Below are 18,907 nucleotides of genomic sequence, written 5' to 3'. Positions count from 1 at the left end.
GTCTCAGCATGAGCCATAAGTGGCTTTGGGGAGCCCCAGAGACTGCCCTGCAGCCAGTGTAACTGGTAGCACTAAGGTAAGGAATGCTTTTTAAACCTCTGAAAATATTTTAAAGGGGAACACTTTTTTAAAAGCATCTAGCATGACCCAGGAGTAGCTTACAGGAATACCAGGGATTGTCTACCACCCATCTGTGGATGGTCAAATCTGCAGATTTGACCACTGTATTGTAAAGCATTTTGCAAATTAAAAAACTGCTAGATGCTAAATTTATTAGGAGTCTCAGCAGTGGTTACAAACATCTGTTGGCTTCATTCCAGAGAAGCAGCTAGGAAAAGTCTACTTTTAGTAGTGCAACAAACAAATAGGGTAAAATATATTGGATAAAACCAAAAATATCTGGTCAGCAGGGTTGTAGCACCTAGGCTTTGAAGAACGCATGGCCAGCAACATAAAGGGGAAGAACAAAAGCGTCTTCAAATATGTTAGAAGTAGGAAACGTGCCAGAGAGGCTGTTGCTCCACTAGACGGGTGAGGGAAGAAAAGGAGAGCTAAAAGGGGACTTAGAGATAGCAATCAAGTGAGTTTTTTGCATTTGTCTTCACAGCAGACAACCTTGGGCAGATACAGGTACCCTAACAGTCCCTCCTGACTAAGGAATTAAGTCAGATAGAGGTTAAAAGAGTAGATGATTTAGACCTAATTGATAAATTAAAGATTAATAAATCACCAAGCCCAGCTGGCATCCACCCAAGAATTATTAAGGAACTGAAGAATGAAGTTGCTGATCCTTTAACTATAATTTGTAATTTGCCCCTTAAAATGGCCACAGTGCCAGAGGATTACATGTTGGCATCCTTCAGCCTCAGAAGACTATGGTATCGTGCTCTGAATAGTGGTTCTGGAACAGAGTGTCCTCTCCAGTGCGCGAAGCCTGGGTAAAGTAGGTACGGAGGATAGACTGTTACCCATGCAGCAAATCCCCCCTCTCCACGGCGCTGGAATGGTCCAATGGAAAGGCAGAGGCCAATATGGTTGGTTCCAGCAGCGTCGCAGGAGTTGCCAGAACGTGACTGTGTTCAGCCATGAACTGCCTCAGGGACTCCGGCTCTGGATTTTGCCTCTAGGTTGACTCCCGAAGCCTTTTCCATAACTGGATGTAGCCACAAGGCAGTGGAGGGTTGGGATCAGAGTCCCATCTACCCAGTGGCTGTTTAGTCGCCTCTTACGACAAGTACAGCCAAACTGAGGGCCTATTCTTATCCCCCAGCCCCCAGGAGTAGCCAGAGGATTGGAGGATAGCTAATGTCGTGTCAATCTTTTAAAAAGGAAGGAGAGGAAACTATAGGCTAATCAGCCTAACATCTGTTCCAGGTAAGATGGTAGAAAACATCATTAAAGGTAAAATCTTAAAACATGTAGAGGAACAAACAACCCTTGCTGAGAGAGTGTCAGCACAGCTTCCGTAAGGGTAAGTCTTGCCTCAGGAACTTATTAGAATTCTTTGAAAAGGTCAACAGACATTTGGATGCAGGAGAACTGGTGGTTGTATATCTGGATTTTCAGAAGGCATTTGACACGGTCCCTCACCAAAGGCTGCTAAGAAAACTTCACAGTCAGGAAATTAGAGGCCAGGTCCTCTTATGGCTTAAGAACTGGTTGAGGTCCAGGAAGCAGAGAGTGGGTGTCAATGGGTGGTTTTCACAACGGAGAGAGGTGAAAAGCAGTGTACCCCAGGGAACTGTCCTGGGACCAGTGCTTTTCAACCTTTTCATAAATGACCTGGAGATAGGGATAAGCAGTGAGGTGGCCAAATTTGTAAATAACACTAAACTTTTCCAGGTGGTGAAGACCAGAAGGGTTTGTGTAGAGCTCCAGAAGGATCTCTCCAAACAGATGGTATGGTCACACTTGGAGAATTGTGTACAGTTCTGGTCCCCATATCTTAAAAAGGACATAGTGGAACTAGAAAAGGTGCAGAAGAGACCTACCAAAATGATTACTGGGATGGGGCATCTCCCTTATGAAGAAAGGCTAAAACGCTTGAGGCTTTTGAGTCTAGAAAAGGGGCATCTGAGGGGAGGACATGATTGAGACATACAAAATTATGCAGGGGATCGCCAGAGTGGATAGAGGGATGTTCTTTTTCCAGTCACATGACACCAGAAGCAGGGGCATGCACTAAAATTGAGTGTATGCCCCTGCACTCAATTTTGAGAAATTTTTAAATTTCTCAATTTTTAAAATTGAGAACAAACAAAAGAAAATATTGCTTTACCCAGCATGTAACTAGTCTGTGGAACTCCTTGCCACATGATATGGTGATGAAATCTGATCTACATACCTTTAAAACAGGATTGGACAGATTTCTGAAGGAAAACTCCATCATAGGTTAAATCCCGTGATGGGTATGTACAGTCTGAGATTAGCTGGTTGCACATTATGAGGGCCAGGTAGGAACTTTTTTCTGTCATCTAAACTGGCCATAGATGGCAGTTTTTTTGGCTACCCCAGACTGGCAAGGGAGGGAAATTATATTCAGTAGGTTCCAAGCATTAAAAATTGGTCACTGTGTAGCACAAGTTAAACCCAATTGCAATTTTGTGTCTTTGCTGGGGTGTGTGAGCATAAATATGTTAGATGCAGGGAGGTGGCAGTGAGATGCAAGTATCTTGTGGTCTTGTGTATGCTCCCTGAGGCATCTGCTGGGCCACTGTGAGACACAGGAAGCTGAACTAGATGGTCCCTGGGCCTGATCCAGCAGGGCTCTTGTTATGTTCTTATGCTATGGTATCCCCTGTCCTGTGAGGCCTGTGTCAATTTCCCACAAGGAAATCTCTGTTTTGCTTTGTCTTACAAAGCATCTGATTTATGATGAGGAGATTCCACTATCATTCTCTCCTCCCCACCTGCAATTTTGCATTTTGCCCTATTTCTGAATTATTTGTTGTACATAATTTGTTGTACATAATTTGTTTCTACAAATGGTGTTATTTAATATCAGGGCAGGAGGTCTGGTCTAGAGGGTAGAGCCTACATTTGCCTGAAGATAACATCCGCAGGTTGCCAGTTTGAGGCCACCGGCACCGTGAATGGTGAGACCTTGAAGCAGCTGACAATTTGAACCAAGTTATTCCACCTGCTCTTTGGTGTGAGCGAAGAAAAGTCTTGGCTGCCCTCCATGTGAGAGAATTGTAAAAATCCCTACGGGGATTTAGAACAGCCTGCCCGTGTAAACCGCCTTGAATAAAGTCTGAGGAGAAATCCGACGACCAAGGAAGGCGGTATATAAAAAATACCTGTATTATGTATTAATAACTATTGCTTTGGATTTCTGCTGAATTTTGTTTTGTGGAATTTAAAATTACTGTTAAGACACCTTGGTGACTGAAACAGATGATTGTGCTGTCTGGGGGAAAAAACTACAAATTTCAGAATTTTTTTTTCCGTTTGCATTCCTCCTTAACCAAAATTGAAAGCACAACTGAGATTACTGGTCTTTGAAGACAAAGCAACTAATTTGTCTTCAGTAAATGTATGAGCAAGCAGAGACGTACGCCAATGGATAGTGTGTGTGAATTCCATCGACTGGCATCTCAAGTGTACTATTAAACACTGTTTTTAGAATCCAAAGCCAGACAAAGGAGGGCTCTTCTAAATTACTACTGCTTTCAGTGAGAATGTAAAGAGAAGCACAGTTTTGAGGAGTAGCAGCTCTCCCCCCTCCTATGCCTTCCCAATGAAGGCCACATGGAGATCTGGAGAATTAGCAGCTGTTGGGACCGTGAGGGAAACACAGCTGGCTTTTATGTGTGAAAAGGGTGTCTGTGAGTAACAAGAGCCACCTTCTGATCTCTTGCACAAAAGAAATTGCTTTTAGAATTCCCCCACATCTTTACGATAACACTGATGAGACTGGCAACATACATATTCAAAATGTTAACACTGGGGGACTCTTAATTATAGCATCCACCCTGTGGTAATCTAAAGCTATTTGGGATAGATACAGCCGTAATAAATTAAAGCGATAGGTAAGTATTCCGCTCCCATCAAACCCGCAGCTATCATTTGTCCATGACTTCTGAAAGATGTGCTAGGACAAGAGAATGAGAAGTTAGCATTCAGCTTGATAACAGCAGCAAAACTACAAATTGCACAGTTTGGAAAACAAAATGATTTACAATCAAAATGTGGTGTGTTGGCTTTTTAAAGACTGTGGTGTGCAACAATTAGTCATTTCTACTAACTATGAAACAGCAGCAGGGCTCAAATTAGTCAATTCAACATAGAGGGCAGCACTCCCCCATCCTGAGCTCCTCCTCAGTCTCCCCAGAAAGGCACAAATTTCACATTAGCTGTGAAATGGTCTTCTGTCACCACTTCTGCAGGTGGTCATCAGTTGCTAATTTCACATCAGCAGTGCCATCATAGGTGGTAAAAAGTGCTGCCATCAGCTGTAAGAGTCACTGATCCGACTTTTAATGGCATTTGAGGTGATTCCAATGGCCGGCATAAACAGTACTTGATAGCCTATCAGACTTGGGATAAGGCAGCTTCATATGCTCAAAAGGAAAACCTACTGACTACTGACATGGGCCAAGACTTTGAAAAGCACTGAACTTTTCCTCACTCCTCACTCCTCACTCCTCACTCCTCACTCCTGAATGTTTGCAACTCCTTTCCTCACTCCATTTACTGTCATTTTTTCTCTTCAGGGTTCACTGGATAGTTTTCCTACGCTATAATATTTATGTTCAGCAATGCTAAATGCCAAATTCTCAATTATGCTTTTAATTAACCTCCCCTACCATAATAGCACACACTGCTGTTGTCATTGCGCTCTTTCTCAGGCATGAACTCCTCTTTCAGCTTTACATTTTGGAACTGGTCAAATGCTATTCCTGATCAGTAGTAACCCAGTCCTGCAGCAGGGCTCACAATGATGCAAACAGGCCTCTCTAACTCATTTTTGCCTAGCCCACGAGTGTACACATTTGGTTCCTGTTGCGTATATGCAACACTGGGCAGAAATGGCTTAACTTCAGGCTAAAACCTCATATGTAAAATTGAATGGTAACATTTATGTGAGGCACAAGCCTGGCAAGACCAGAGTCTCTCTCTGGCAGTGCAAAAACTCAAAGATCAAAAGACCCCAGCACACATTAGCATTTAATTATTGTAATTATAAGGATTAGTCCATTTGCATAGGCTGTCTGTGCCCCAAAGGTTTAAACTTAATCTACTGATCCTAAATCAAGTTCCACATGAGCAGAACCCAGTCTGAAAATCACCTGATTGACCTCACAGCCCAACCTTCATTCCCACGCGCACCATTAGAACCAAAAACTGCAAGTATTTAGTGTGATCAAGATTGTTTCTCTAGTAAATCCACTCATTTATTTAAATATTTATTTATCTGCTTGTACTGCAAGGATTGAAAATCTTTCAGAGGATGCAAACTCAGAGCCGTGCAGGAAGAAAAGGTAGCAACCCCTGCTAATTGGGAAAAGAGTCACCATTTAAAGTGGTGCCCTTCTGTTTTGCAGGGGGAGAGCAACTATCCCTTTTCACCCGACCATGGCATCTTTTCCTGTGCTGTTGCTGGTGTCTACCAGTTGCTGGTGTTCTGCATATTTTTTTGATTGTGGATAGGATTGATTGTGGATTTCAGGATAGGGAACCATTTATTCATTTTGCTATGTAAACCGCTTTGCAAATTACATTCGCTGAAAAGCAGTATATAAATATTCTTAATAATAATGCTCTCACATTTGAATGCTACAGACACCAGGCAGCCATGAATAAGTAAGTCAAAAGCAGATTTTCAGACTCATCTTCTCAGATTCTCTTTCAGATACATGTCAGATTAACATGTAATATTCTGTACAAGCAAATTGACTGCCACAGTGAGAGGTTTGGAATGAGAGGGGGGCATGCTTATATAGCACAAGGACCTCAATAGCAGTGAATTGGAGAAATCTTTGTTGTACACTGCATGAACCTGCACAGACAAATATCCCACTAGGAAGCTGCAACACCTAGAATATCTTGCTGGACCACCTAGTATATCTTGAGGACAAGGAAGATGGTTGGCAACCTTCAGTCTCGAAAGACTATGGTGTAAGCCTACAGCACCCAGTATTCCCAGGCGGTCTCCCATCCAAGTACTAACCAAGCCTGACCCTGCTTAGCTTCCAAGATCAGATGAGATTGGGCATGTGCAGGGTAACAGTTGCTGCATCTTCAATTCCATTCAGATATGGAATCAGAACTACAGAAAAGCAAGTCTCAGTTTTTCTCATAAGAGCCTTCCACATACTTAAAGGGAAAAAAGATGGTTTCGCAATGACCATACTATAAGAATGGAAGAACAACATAAATCCAATGAGATTGCTTGAACAAGAAGAGTCAAACAGGGGTGTCAGTATTCCATGGGGGGGGGGGAAATAATGCATTGCCTCCCAATGATAATCTCCATTCCACCTTTTCAAGACACGCAACACACAAACAGGGTAGGAAGTAAAAAAAGGAGCTAAGACCCAGGACTGGGGCTTAGCCACAGAACCTATTTTCATGTGAAGCAATAAATGACAACCTCTGAGCATGTGCAGAATCACTTCCATAACATACTCCTACAGTCATAAGATTAGAGACAAGCACATTCACAATACAGACTGGCAAGCCTGAGAGCCATAATCTCCTACGAATTTAACCACTGCTTCAAATTTGTGTGAAAGTTGCGCCTTGAATTCTAGGAATGCATTGCTGCAAAAAGTTACACTCATGCACTTAGTACTAGTAGAGAGGCAACCGAAACCCAAAGCCAACTGAACTCAAAAGCCAACTAGTAGAGAGGCAACTGAAACCCAAAGCCAACTAGTAGAGAGGCCAACTTAAACCCAAAGCCACCCTTGATTTTGCTCTTCACTAAGTAAATGTCTGCAAAAGGTTGTGATTTGAGAATGTTCCGCCCACCAACTTACTGGGGGTAACCATTCCACACACATGCTAAGATGGGAAACAAGACATCTGTTTAGTCTGCAAAATTACAGAGTTAAATGTGCTACCCAACAAAGTGTCCTGGGTGCCTTTGCTTTGCTGTACAAACATAAATTCAATATCAAAAGTGGGACTAATCTGGAGCCGATTTCAGCCATGTGAAAGTACACAAAAGCGGGTCAAGTCTGTTTGCAAGCATTTTGTTAAGTTTCAAAAGCAAACTGAACAATGCTAAGGCCCAAATTAAACATGCTGCAAAATATCGCGGGGGGGGGGGTGGGTGGGAAGCAGCATCCCACACAACTGGTATTGCATCTAAACTGGTTCACTTCTGCCGTGAATACAACATTAGCACACCAAAACCCATACATTAGTTAGGCATCATATACCTGCGTGCCAACCTTCCATGCATAGGAGCTGGCAACTCCATTTACACGCAACCTAAAGCACCAGGGATAGCGTGCATATATTTTTGCATGCCTGGCCTCACTTTAGAGTCAGGTCAAATGCTGCAACTTAAGAAGTCTGAGGTTAACTCTGTAACTGCAGAAGAAGAAGGAAGTGAGAGAAAACTGGCAGGACACATTTATTTTTAAAATGCCATATACAGTGTTTCTCAAACTGTGGGTCGGGACCCACTAGGTGGGTCATGAACCAATTTCAGGTGGGTTCCAATTCATTTCAACTTTTTAAAAAAAATATATTAAACTTGATGCTACCATGGTATGTGACTGCATTGGGGGAAATATTACCGATCTGTGCTTTCAACAGGCTACTCTGTATATGCTTTTAACAATGACAGTCAATGGGACTTGCTCCTGGGTACGTGTGGGTAGGATTGCAGTTTAGGATTGTTAAAAATTTTCCTGCTTGGTGATGTCACTTCCAGTAATGACATCACTTCCGGTGGGTCCTGGCAGATTCTCATTCTAAAACGTGGGTCCCAGTGCTAAATGTGTGGGAACCACTGACACAGAAGAACAATCCTTGCTGAGAGTCAGCACAGCTTCTGTAAGGGTATGGCTGGCGTTTCAAGAGATTTTTCCTCCCCCCCCCACGCAGTAGTTATTTTCAATGTGCTTTTGGTTGGTTTTGCAAGAGATCTTTCTTTCCTCTCTCCCTCCCAAAAACATTATTTTCAAGGTGCTTTCTGGTGGAGGTGTGTGCTCAGGAGTTATTTATACCCCCCTTCACTTTTCTGACTTGGTCTGCATGTCTTGCGAAAGCACATACATGATTTTTCCAAGTGCATTAGTTCACGTCTCCATGTTTTCTGCTTTACCCTGAGTGTAAATTTAAATCCCCCCCATTGCGTCTGAACAGCTTGTGTCTTCCAGTGTTTCTGGTTTGGTTTGTATGTTTTCACTGTGCAAGGGGTGTGTAGCAAACAGTTTATAGTTCTCATGTGCTTCTATCTACATGCCTGTATTATAGTTCTCATGTGTATTATAAATAAGTTCAATAAAATTCATTCATTCATACAAGTCCTGTCTCTAACAGATTCAATTATGTAAATTTATTCAAATTTGAAATGTAGATTAATTCTTTTTCTCCCCCCCTCCAGCCCCTGACACAATGTCAGAGAGGCCTCCATGATTGCCCCCTCACTGCAAGGATGCAGCATAAGCCGCACTGGCACAGCTGCACAGGGGCTGGAAAATTTGATAGGATTTGGCCCAAAGACCATAGAGGTTAGTGTGCAATGAGAAGAAAAGTGTTAAAAATTGCTGGCTTAAGTCAAAGTCCTGCCCAAAAGAGATGTCATTACAGCATCCTAAAAATGGGTGGTGGACATGACCAGATGTAACCCCTAGAATAGGAAAATTCATAACTGGGCGGAAACCAGGGGACCCTACCTGACAAGCCACATTCTTCCCTTCACTTCTAAGGAATCTATTCCTGCTATGGGGCAGAAAAAGTTTAAGAATAAAAGAAAAGGAATAGGAGACCTGGCCCACAAGTAAAAGCACTGATTGGGATGCAAAAGTGCCTTCATGGACTGATGCAAGAACCTGCCTCTTGCCTCTGTCTGCCAAGCACCAGACACAGACAGCCAGCACCTTTTGAATTGGCAAGTCATTTTATGGACATAATTAGAGAATAACCACTGCTAGGCACATACACAAAAAACCCTCCATATTTATTCTAAACCCCTTGCTACTGTTTGCCTGAAGACTAGTGTTTTTATTGTATCATATTGAGAAGATGAAATGTTCAGAGACTACAGTTTCAGCAAAACATTTGTGCATCATTTACAGTGCATGCCTATGCATGTCTACTCAGAAGTAAGCACCACTGAATGTAATGGGCTTACCCCCAGGGAAGCATTTATAAGACTGTAAAGCTGTGTGTGCAGCCTTAGAAAGGTTGAATCCTTAGATTTTAAGGAAAAAATAAACTGCAGCATGCAAGGCACACACAGTTAAAAAGTTTTATGGTGCCTTAAATATTATCAAATGTAAATGTGATGTGAGTGATTGCAGGCATCTGATTAAGCAGGCTCTGGTCCCCTAAAGTGTCGACCATCTTGCATCTGTTTATCATTAAGATACCACAGAAATCTTGTATCAGTTTTGCTAACAAAGACTAGGTAGCTTCTGCTCAACAGGAGGTAGACAGGACTGAAGACAGTACAAACTCCACCTGGTGCATGCAAATTTTATCTCTATTGACTTGAGATAGGAGCCCAGGCAAAGACAGTCAGATGCTGTTTGAAACTCTAGAACCAAGTTACACTTTACCCTCAGGCAAACAAGCAACATTAAGTCAAAACTCATTCCCTCATCATATTAACTGTAGAAAGAATGACAGACCACTAATTCAGAGAAGGGCTTTACTTTTAGAATAATCTTTAGCTGTAAAGGCTAAATGTAAATCCAACAGAAGCATATTCCAAAGCACGGTTGGCAACCACCTCACAGAAGGTGCATTACAAGGCCTCAGTATCTTCACCTCAATAAAAGGTGGGACACGCAGCTGTGCTTCTCCTGAAGATCTGAGGAAGGAGGAGGAACATACAAGAGAAGTAACTCTGGGAATTATCTCAAAATGTACTAAAAACAATTGTTAAGTCCTGAGGCATGTTGAGACAGGACAATCTTCAGAGAAACCATAAAACAAAATATCCTGCCTACTTAACATATCAAACCAATCATAAAAAGGACTTTCTGGGAGATCTCTTTGCGAGGCGAGAGTACTCTTCGCAACCCAGTATTCACTGACTCTCCTCCATAAAATCATGTTGCTGACCAGAGCCTTGACCTGGTACAAGAAGCTTAGTACCTACACATGCTTCAAACTGGTTGATTTACTCTCACGGATTTAAAAAACAAGTGAGGCGGTTATCATACCAGAGGCACTTTCAGATGGCATTAAAGCCCTGTCAGGAAACAAAGAGCATTCACCAGAAGCTCTGCAGATACTGTATAGTGCTGGCTTCCTATAGTATGAGAAAGGAGCTTCAAGCCCTGGCAGAAGTGCAGAATTCACTCGGAGTGCATCACCAACTGAAAGGAGACTAGATCTTTTGCTTTCCTCCTTCTGGTGTCACTAGACCACCAGCTTTTAGCCTGTCCAGCTGCTCAATTTCTCCATTTGCTTGCCTTTGACTGAACACCTGACAAATAAGTGTATATGACTCTCCTTACATAGCAGAAAACCTCTACAAGCAATGTGCTGATTACCTAAAGCTCCTTACTCCCTAAAGAGATGGCATATCATGACTCAAGCAAATAATCAACATAAGAATGCCCTTCAGTTTTACTTTCCTGTGCTGGGTGCTGTGAGTGTATGGGAGGAATTTCTTTTCAGGTTAAGACAACCAACAGATTTTAAGTCCAGTCCCAATTCATGGAAAAAAGTTTCCTAACACCCAGTTGTTGGATTTGGTATGGTTCTGTTCCCCAGTTGACATGGCTGGCATGGAAGCTATTGGAAGTGCCTCTATGTGGTAGCCTTTCAAAGTACACTGACCCTCAGTTCACCTCAGGTCATTTTTTTTAAAAATAAAAACTACAGAGATTACCTGTGAAACAACTAAGATTAAAACACATGCCTTAAAAACACAATGGAAAGGTTATAAAATGAAGCCGGAACCATGTTCTTGAAAGAGCTGAACTTCAGTGAGGTCATTTTGGTTTACTGCTATTGACTTGGAGGCTGAAACTGGAAAAGGAAAAGAAAACTAAGTGATAAGAGCTGGAGCAAATACTGCAAACAGCAGAATGAAAAACTCATTGAGGGAAAGAGACCTTATTAGGGAACTGAACAAGAAAGACAATCATCCAGTACAAAGGGAAGTCTGAACCCTCCAGATTTATGGAGAAATGTGTGAAAGAGTAGAGCCACTATGAGAGTTGAAAGCCAGAGTGGTGTTGTTCAGAACTAGTGGCACAAGACACCAATGACCATGGGAGTGAGGGAGAAGAGAGGCAGAACAGTCTTTTGCTAACAAGGCTTATGAGAATCGGGATGGTGTCATGATTCTGGAGTTGCACTTAGACCTGGAAGGTCCAGGTTCAAATTCTCACTCAGCCTTGAAGTTTCCTGGGTGACCTTGGGCCAGTCATTATCTCTCAGCTGAACCTAACTCACAGAGTTGTTGTGAGGACAAAAGATGGGAAGGAACTATACACATCACCCTGAGCTCCTTGGAGGAAGGGTGATATAAAAATGTGAAAAATAAAATATGAACAGTGGAACTGAGATAAATTAAGATCCCAAGTGAAACTTTCAAGTCCTTGGCTGTTGCATAACCAGTTGGTTGAGGCTGATGGTGAACAGCAATCCTGGACATTACAGCAAGAATCAATTTGCTCAGATGATTTGTGATTCTACTGTAATGTCCCAACTTGTACAAGGGAGAAGGAAAAACTTGAACAAAGCTTTGTGCCCATTTCCTTTCAGGTGTTATTAGCAGAGAGGTAAAAAACTGAAGCAGAATCAATTCATCCTCTTGTCACACAGGGAAGAAAAAAAGGTGTTGGGAGTCGGGGAGAAATTGCATGCATTTGTGTAGGTTTGGTAGACCAATAGATATCCTTCTTGGGATTTGAAGGTAGGGGAAAATGAGAGACCTAGTAGATTTAGAAGTAAGTGTTGAAGTTGGAAAAACATTGGGATGCTAGAATATCAAAAGAGAAGTGCTAGGAACGGAGTAGGAGGTTTTATCAGACTATAAGACCCTTGCTTACAAATGTACAGAGGGAGACATCCTGTGAATGCAGGCAATCCTTGGGAAGGCTTCTTGAGATGACAAGACAAAAGACAGAGAACAGACAATAGCTATCATGTTACTGAAGAATATTTACTAGATTCTTTGGCTTGCATAGCCCACTTGTGCTGCTTTATCCAAACACTACAGCAAGCAGCTGCACTGCATCCATCATAGTACCAGACTCTGACAGGAGGCTTTGGTAGAAAACTGAAATGGCAAATGAGAATGCTGTTTGTACTGCATTTTAAACCTTGCAGGGGCACCTTTGTCAAAAAGTCAACACCCTTTGGAACTGGGCCTACTCTGACAGGGATAATCAATGCATCTTTGGATGAAGGCATGGGGGAGCAGACAGTTTCAATCTGTGGTCACAGAATTCCTGCATTTAAAAAAAAGTCACACCATCTCACATGACAATGTAGATTTTCTGGGACGTATCATGTTTCCAGCTTTCCTTCTCTGGAAAAACTGCTGAGAAAGGGCCTCTCTCCAGCTTCAAGCACATATGAATAGCACCAGAGATTTCTGGCCCTCTGCCAGTTTGACATTCACCTGGGGCAAAGCATCAAGACTGCACTTGATCCTGCAGCTGCCCAGCCTTCCTCACCCATCTCCTCCTAATTTTCTCCTCATGCTCTAGCAGCATGCAGCTGTACATGTCTTGCAAAATTTATATGCAGAAGCAACAAGCATTCCACTTACCCCATGCTTATTGTGCTGTAAAGAAAGCCATAAGGTGGTACAAGCAGTTGCTCCAAGGGACACAGCACTATCCCCTACGCACACATGCTTCTCTACATCCTGTCCAAATTTGCACATTGATATGGCCAGCCTATTGCTAAACTATTCATATTCACTTTCCTGAAAAAACCATCTCTAACCAATCCTGCAAAGCACCCTCTAGTTACAGTTCCATAAATAAAGCAGTTTTGAAAGTGTTTGAAAGTCCAGCCTGAAACCCTACCATCTGAAACCCTTGAATATTCTCTGACAAATTTCCTACCTCCACCTGCTTCCAAGGAACTGGATGACTAGACATCAGCTCGTCCAGAGGTGTCAAACATAAGGCCCAGTGGCCGGATGCAGCCCACAGAAGTGCTTTTCTGGCCCTTGGGCTCTCACAGCACCAACATCAGGTGCTCTTAGTTGCTGAGCTGGGCTGAGATGTCAGCCCGCATGATAATTGGGCTCTCCCGTATCTTGAAAATATGCTCAAGACCTGCGTATTTTATCTTCTTTCATTTGCAGCTAATGAGTTCCTAAGTGAGAAAAAGTGCTTATTTTTGGTCATGACCTGCTTATTCACATCACTTTCTGCTTTATGACATCACTTCCAGCACTCAGTGGGCATCAGGAATGCTATCTTTCCCACTGTATGAAATGAGTTTTACACCCTAATCTTTTTGGGCCCAATCCTAACCAGATCTACTTAGAGGTAAGTCCTATTTTGTTCAATGGGGCTTACTCTCAGGAAAGTGTGGTTAGGATTGCAGCCTTTGTCCTTCACTCTTGTATGTTTGAGATTAATTCCAGTACAGTCTTTTTTTCTATTGTTGTACAATGAGCATTTATGAAATACCATCTCTATATTTGAGTACTGCACTGAAGAAACCCTTTGACCTCCAGTTGGCAGAAAGAAATGCATCCTTTCAAATCAAAGAATAGATGAAGCACAGCTGAACAGGCATTCAGCTAATGCAACAATGTTTTTTTTATTGTTGTTAAATTGCAGTTACTGACTGTAGCATTTTCCTCAGTCACACTGTGTCAAACAATCAGAGCCCTCATTGACAGAGATACAGAATAAACTCAAAAAGGAGCAAAAACACAGAAAAGCAGAGAAAAAGAGCTCTTCCATCCCTTGAAAGGAAGGCCACTAGGCTCACATTGGTGTCTGGCCATTATAGTAAAGAAATCTGCAAGTCAAACCCTAGAAAGATCATGGCTCTTTTTTATTCAACCACAGAACTCACTTACCCCCAAAATCCCACTGTTATGTCCAATGCCCCAGGCAGGGACCATCAGCACAAATTAATGAGTCACTTAGGGTACAATCCTAACCCCTTATGTCAGTGCTTTCCAGCACTTTCCAGCACTGACAAAAGGGCAATGCAGCTCTAAGGTAAGGGAACAAACATTCCCATACTTTGAGGAGGCCTCTGTGAGTGACATCCAACTGCAGGACATGTCCCATTGGAACCGCTATGCCAGTGCTGGAAAGCACTGACATAAGGGGTTAGGATTGCACCCTTACATGTTCAAATCATCTTTAAAAGAGTGTCTTCCCAAGACACCCAACCAGGTCTCTCAAAAGCAAACTCAGAAGCTCAAGATAGAAACAAAGGCCACCAACAGAAAGAGCAAACATTTTATCAGCTGACCAGGCAAACACAGATGGATCTGTCGAACTGCCCAAATTTGGACTATTCCTCTGGAACAAAGGGATGTTACCATTTCACTATCATTTTGCTCCTTAATTTTAGTAAAGCTACTAACTTAGGATAGCAAGCTATGAAGTACACTACAGAATTACTTACGTTATAAACTGGAGGAGGAGATGAATTGGATAAGAACATCAGAAGAGCCCTGCTGGATCAGGCCAAGAAGTAAGGTTGAGGGTCATGCTAGTATCAGCCTATGTTCCCCATGACCACCCAGAGCCACGACTGGTGAGGGCAGACCTGGGGTTGAACCTCCCTGGAGTCTGGGTATGCATTTCAGCAAGCATCAGATGGTATATCCATTCCATCTGGATTAGAACCACTGGATTGTACCCTCCTGCTCTTCATTTGCACTACATATATTGCTGGCACTCTAAAAATAAAAGTAATAAGAGAGCACACTTTCCCTCCACATATATCTTTTTTCCCTGTAAATGGAGTACTGATCAACACAGTCAACTACGATTTCAATCACTGTTAAATAGTTTATCAGTTCTTACAGCTTTCAACACAGAGGGATACCAATACAGAATTGTAAATCCATCTATTCTAAATTGACAGCGAAACAGAATTTAAGAACCATGCAAAATCTCTCATTCTCTCTCTGAAGTGGTCCACAGACTATGTAAAAAAAAATACCCAAAAAGCACAGATCAAAATACTAAATGAAAAATATATATTCCTTATGTATGTTGAGCCAATGTAATCCTGCTTTTTTCTTTTTTTTTTTTTTTAAGTTTCACAATGCTTTCCCAAATCTGGTAGTTTTAAGGATATGAGGAACACACCACACAGGGAGAGAAACCTCAGTGTCAGTCATTGCTGGGCTGAAATGGTGGTATTGTGTTTTTTTGTTTTGTTTTGTTTTTGTCTGCATTACAAAGGCAACAATTCAGATCAGTGGATCCCAAATATTTTCAACTGGTGGCTTCCTTGACCTACTGGGCCAATGGCCATGGTCCCCATTAGGGCTATAATCCTATACATTGTATGGGGGGGGGTTGCAAGGATTCCACAGCTCCCAAGGGAGCCACGGCTCACAGTTTGGGAACCACTGGTTTAGATAATGGAACTATGATGACACGCCTAATCCAGTAGTAGCAAAGCCTGTCAAAGATCAGGTGGTATTTAGGCATCAACAACAGGGCAACTTTATTCTTAATTCATTCCCGTTTTTGTTTTTGTCCAAGCAACTGGGCATGCACCTCCATGTGGCATCCTTTAAAAATCTTCTCTGGTTTATCTTCCTTTTAGATTCCGTCTATAAATATTTCATGTCCCACAGAAACAGGAAGAAGTGCAAGTTAGGTACATAGGGAGGGGAAGCTGCTCTGGCTACTATGCAAAGATAGGAGATGACCCCTATAGGAAAAGGTTTGTTTTATGCTTTCATTGGGAAATCAATGTATCCGCCCTTTTTCATACAAGACGAATGAAGTGGCAGAAAGAGGAACAGAATTTGCTGAGAATTCCTCTTTTACCACTTCAGTGGACCATCCAAACTAGCCCAGTTCTGTCTCCCTTTCCTGAAGTCTCTTTGAATCAGCTTGCCATTGCCTAGTTCCAGGTCCCTACACTTTTAAGGGGACCGCCCTCTCCTGATTTAGAACTTCTGCCCGCATTGCTAGCAGGAAGAGCTGCACTCCATAAAAATGAAAAAATAAGATAATACTACATTTTAGAAGGACTTAGCCATGGAACTAACAGTACTGGCAAATCATGAAAGCAAAATCTGAATACACAAAGGTGAGTTTCCAGCAAGACTGATGATAATTCTTCTTCAGAGTATTATTCACAGTACAATTGTCTCATCGAAAGGGATAACAAAAAGAGGCCTTGTGATGAGGCTATTAATTGGAAGAGGATATGGAGTTCACTTTATTGTTCAGTATTTGTATTGGCAACCTTCAGTCTCGAAAGACTATGGTATCGCGCTCTGAAAGGTGGTTCTGGCACAGCGTCTAGTGTGGCTGAAAAGGCCAATCCGGGAGTGACAATCCCTTCCACACCGGGAGCAAGTGCAGTCTGTCCCTGGTCTGTCTCCCTGGCTATGGGCCTTCCTTCTTTGCCTCTTAGCCTCAGACTGTTGGCAAAGTGTCTCTTCAAAATGGGAAAGGCCATGCTGCACAGCCTGCCTCCAAGCGGGCCGCTCAGAGGCCAGGGTTTCCCACTTGTTGAGGTCCATCCCTAAGGCCTTCAGATCCCTCTTGCAGATGTCCTTGTATCGCAGCTGTGGTCTACCTGTAGGGCGTTTTCCTTGCACGAGTTCTCCATAGAGGAGATCCTTTGGGATCCGGCCATCATCCATTCTCACGACATGACCAAGCCAACGCAGGCGTCTCTGTTTCAGCAGTGAATACATGCTAGGGATTCCAGCACGTTCCAGGACTGTGTTGTTTGGAACTTTGTCCTGCCAGGTGATGCCGAGGATGCGTCGGAGGCAGTGCATGTGGAAAGCGCTCAGTTTCCTCTCCTGTTGTGAGCGAAGAGTCCATGACTCGCTGCAGTACAGAAGTGTACTCAGGACGCAAGCTCTGTAGACCTGGATCTTGGTATGTTCCGTCAGCTTCTTGTTGGACCAGACTCTCTTTGTGAGTCTGGAAAACGTGGTAGCTGCTTTACCGATGCGCTTGTTTAGCTCGGTATCGAGAGAATGAGTGTCGGAGATCGTTGAGCCAAGGTACACAAAGTCATGGACAACCTCCAGATCATGCTCAGAGATTGTAATGCAGGGAGGTGAGTCCACATCCTGAACCATGACCTGTGTTTTCTTCAGGCTGATTGTCAGTCCAAAATCTTGGCAGGCCTTGCTAAAACGATCCATGAGCTGCTGGAGATCTTTGGCAGAGTGGGTAGTGACAGCTGCATCGTCGGCAAAGAGGAAGTCACGCAGACATTTCAGCTGGACTTTGGATTTTGCTCTCAGTCTGGAGAGGTTGAAGAGCTTTCCGTCTGATCTGGTCCGGAGATAGATGCCTTCTGTTGCAGTTCCAAAGGCCTGCTTCAGCAGGACAGCGAAGAAAATCCCAAACAAGGTTGGTGCAAGAACACAGCCCTGCTTCACTCCGCTTCGGATGTCAAAAGGGTCTGATGTGGAGCCATCGAAGACAACAGTGCCCTTCATGTCCTTGTGGAAAGATCTGATGATGCTGAGGAGCCTGGGTGGACATCCAATCTTGGGGAGAATCTTGAAGAGGCCGTCTCTGCTGACCAGGTCGAAAGCCTTTGTGAGATCTATGAAGGCTATAAAGAGTGGCTGTCTTTGTTCCCTGCATTTCTCCTGCAGTTGTCTAAGGGAGAATACCATATCAGTGGTGGACCTGTTGGCTCGGAATCCACACTGCGATTCTGGATAGACGCTCTCTGCAAGTACCTGGAGCCTCTTTAGTACAACTCGGGCAAACAGCTTTCCTACAACGCTAAGGAGAGAGATGCCGCGGTAGTTGTTGCAGTCACCCCTGTCACCTTTGTTCTTGTACAGCGTGATGATGTTTGCATCCCTCATGTCTTGAGGTACTTCACCTTCTCTCCAGCAGAGACAGAGGATTTCATGCAGCTCAGTGACGATGATCTCTTTGCAGCATTTTAGGACTTCAGCAGGGATGCTGTCTTTTCCAGGTGCCTTGCCAAAGGCAAGGGAATCCAGGGCCACGTGAAGTTCTTCTAGGGTTGGTTCACTGTCAAGCTCTTCCAGCACAGGCAGGCACTCAATGTTGTTCAGTGATTCTTCGGTGACTACATTTTCTCTGGAATATAGCTCAGAGTAGTGCTGCACCCAGCGTTCCATCTGCTGCGCCCGATCCTGGATGACCTCGCCTGTGGCAGACTTCAGAGGGGCAATTTTCTTCTGTGTTGGACCTAGGGCCTGCTTGATACCATCATACATCCCCTTGATGTTGCCCGTGTCAGCTGCTATCTGTATCTCGGAACAGAGCTGGAGCCAGTAGTCGTTAGCACATCTCCTGGCAGTCTGTTGGACTTTGCTGCGAGCAGTTCGGAGGACCTGCAGGTTGCGCTCACTGGGACAGGCCTTGTATGCTGCTTGAGCTCTCCTCTTTTCCTCAATGACTGGCGTCAACTCCTCAGAGTGGGCTTCAAACCAGTCTGCCGCCTTGTTGGTCTTCTTGCCGAATATGGACAAGGCGGTGTTGTAAACGGTATTCTTGAAATGTTCCCATCTGTTGGATGCGTTTGCGTCGGCCGGGCCTGGAAGAGATTCCTCAAGCGCTTGTGCAAATTCCTCCACTTTTCT

The 18,907-nt window shown here is 43.4% G+C and overlaps 1 protein-coding gene and 1 pseudogene across 4 annotated transcripts in view; both read right to left on the bottom strand.

The window, feature by feature from the left end:
• Nucleotides 1-18,907, bottom strand: part of PARD3 (par-3 family cell polarity regulator) — a 647,691-nt gene that overhangs the window by 603,188 nt on the left and 25,596 nt on the right. The gene's annotated exons all lie outside the window — the stretch shown is intronic.
• Nucleotides 6,124-6,243, bottom strand: LOC136655070 (5S ribosomal RNA; annotated as a pseudogene).

This window comes from Tiliqua scincoides, chromosome 5 (assembly GCF_035046505.1).
Source record: "Tiliqua scincoides isolate rTilSci1 chromosome 5, rTilSci1.hap2, whole genome shotgun sequence".
In the NCBI taxonomy this organism is placed as follows: domain Eukaryota; kingdom Metazoa; phylum Chordata; class Lepidosauria; order Squamata; family Scincidae; genus Tiliqua; species Tiliqua scincoides.
Note: the sequence above shows the minus strand (reverse complement) of the source record. Positions and strands in the feature narration are given on the sequence as shown.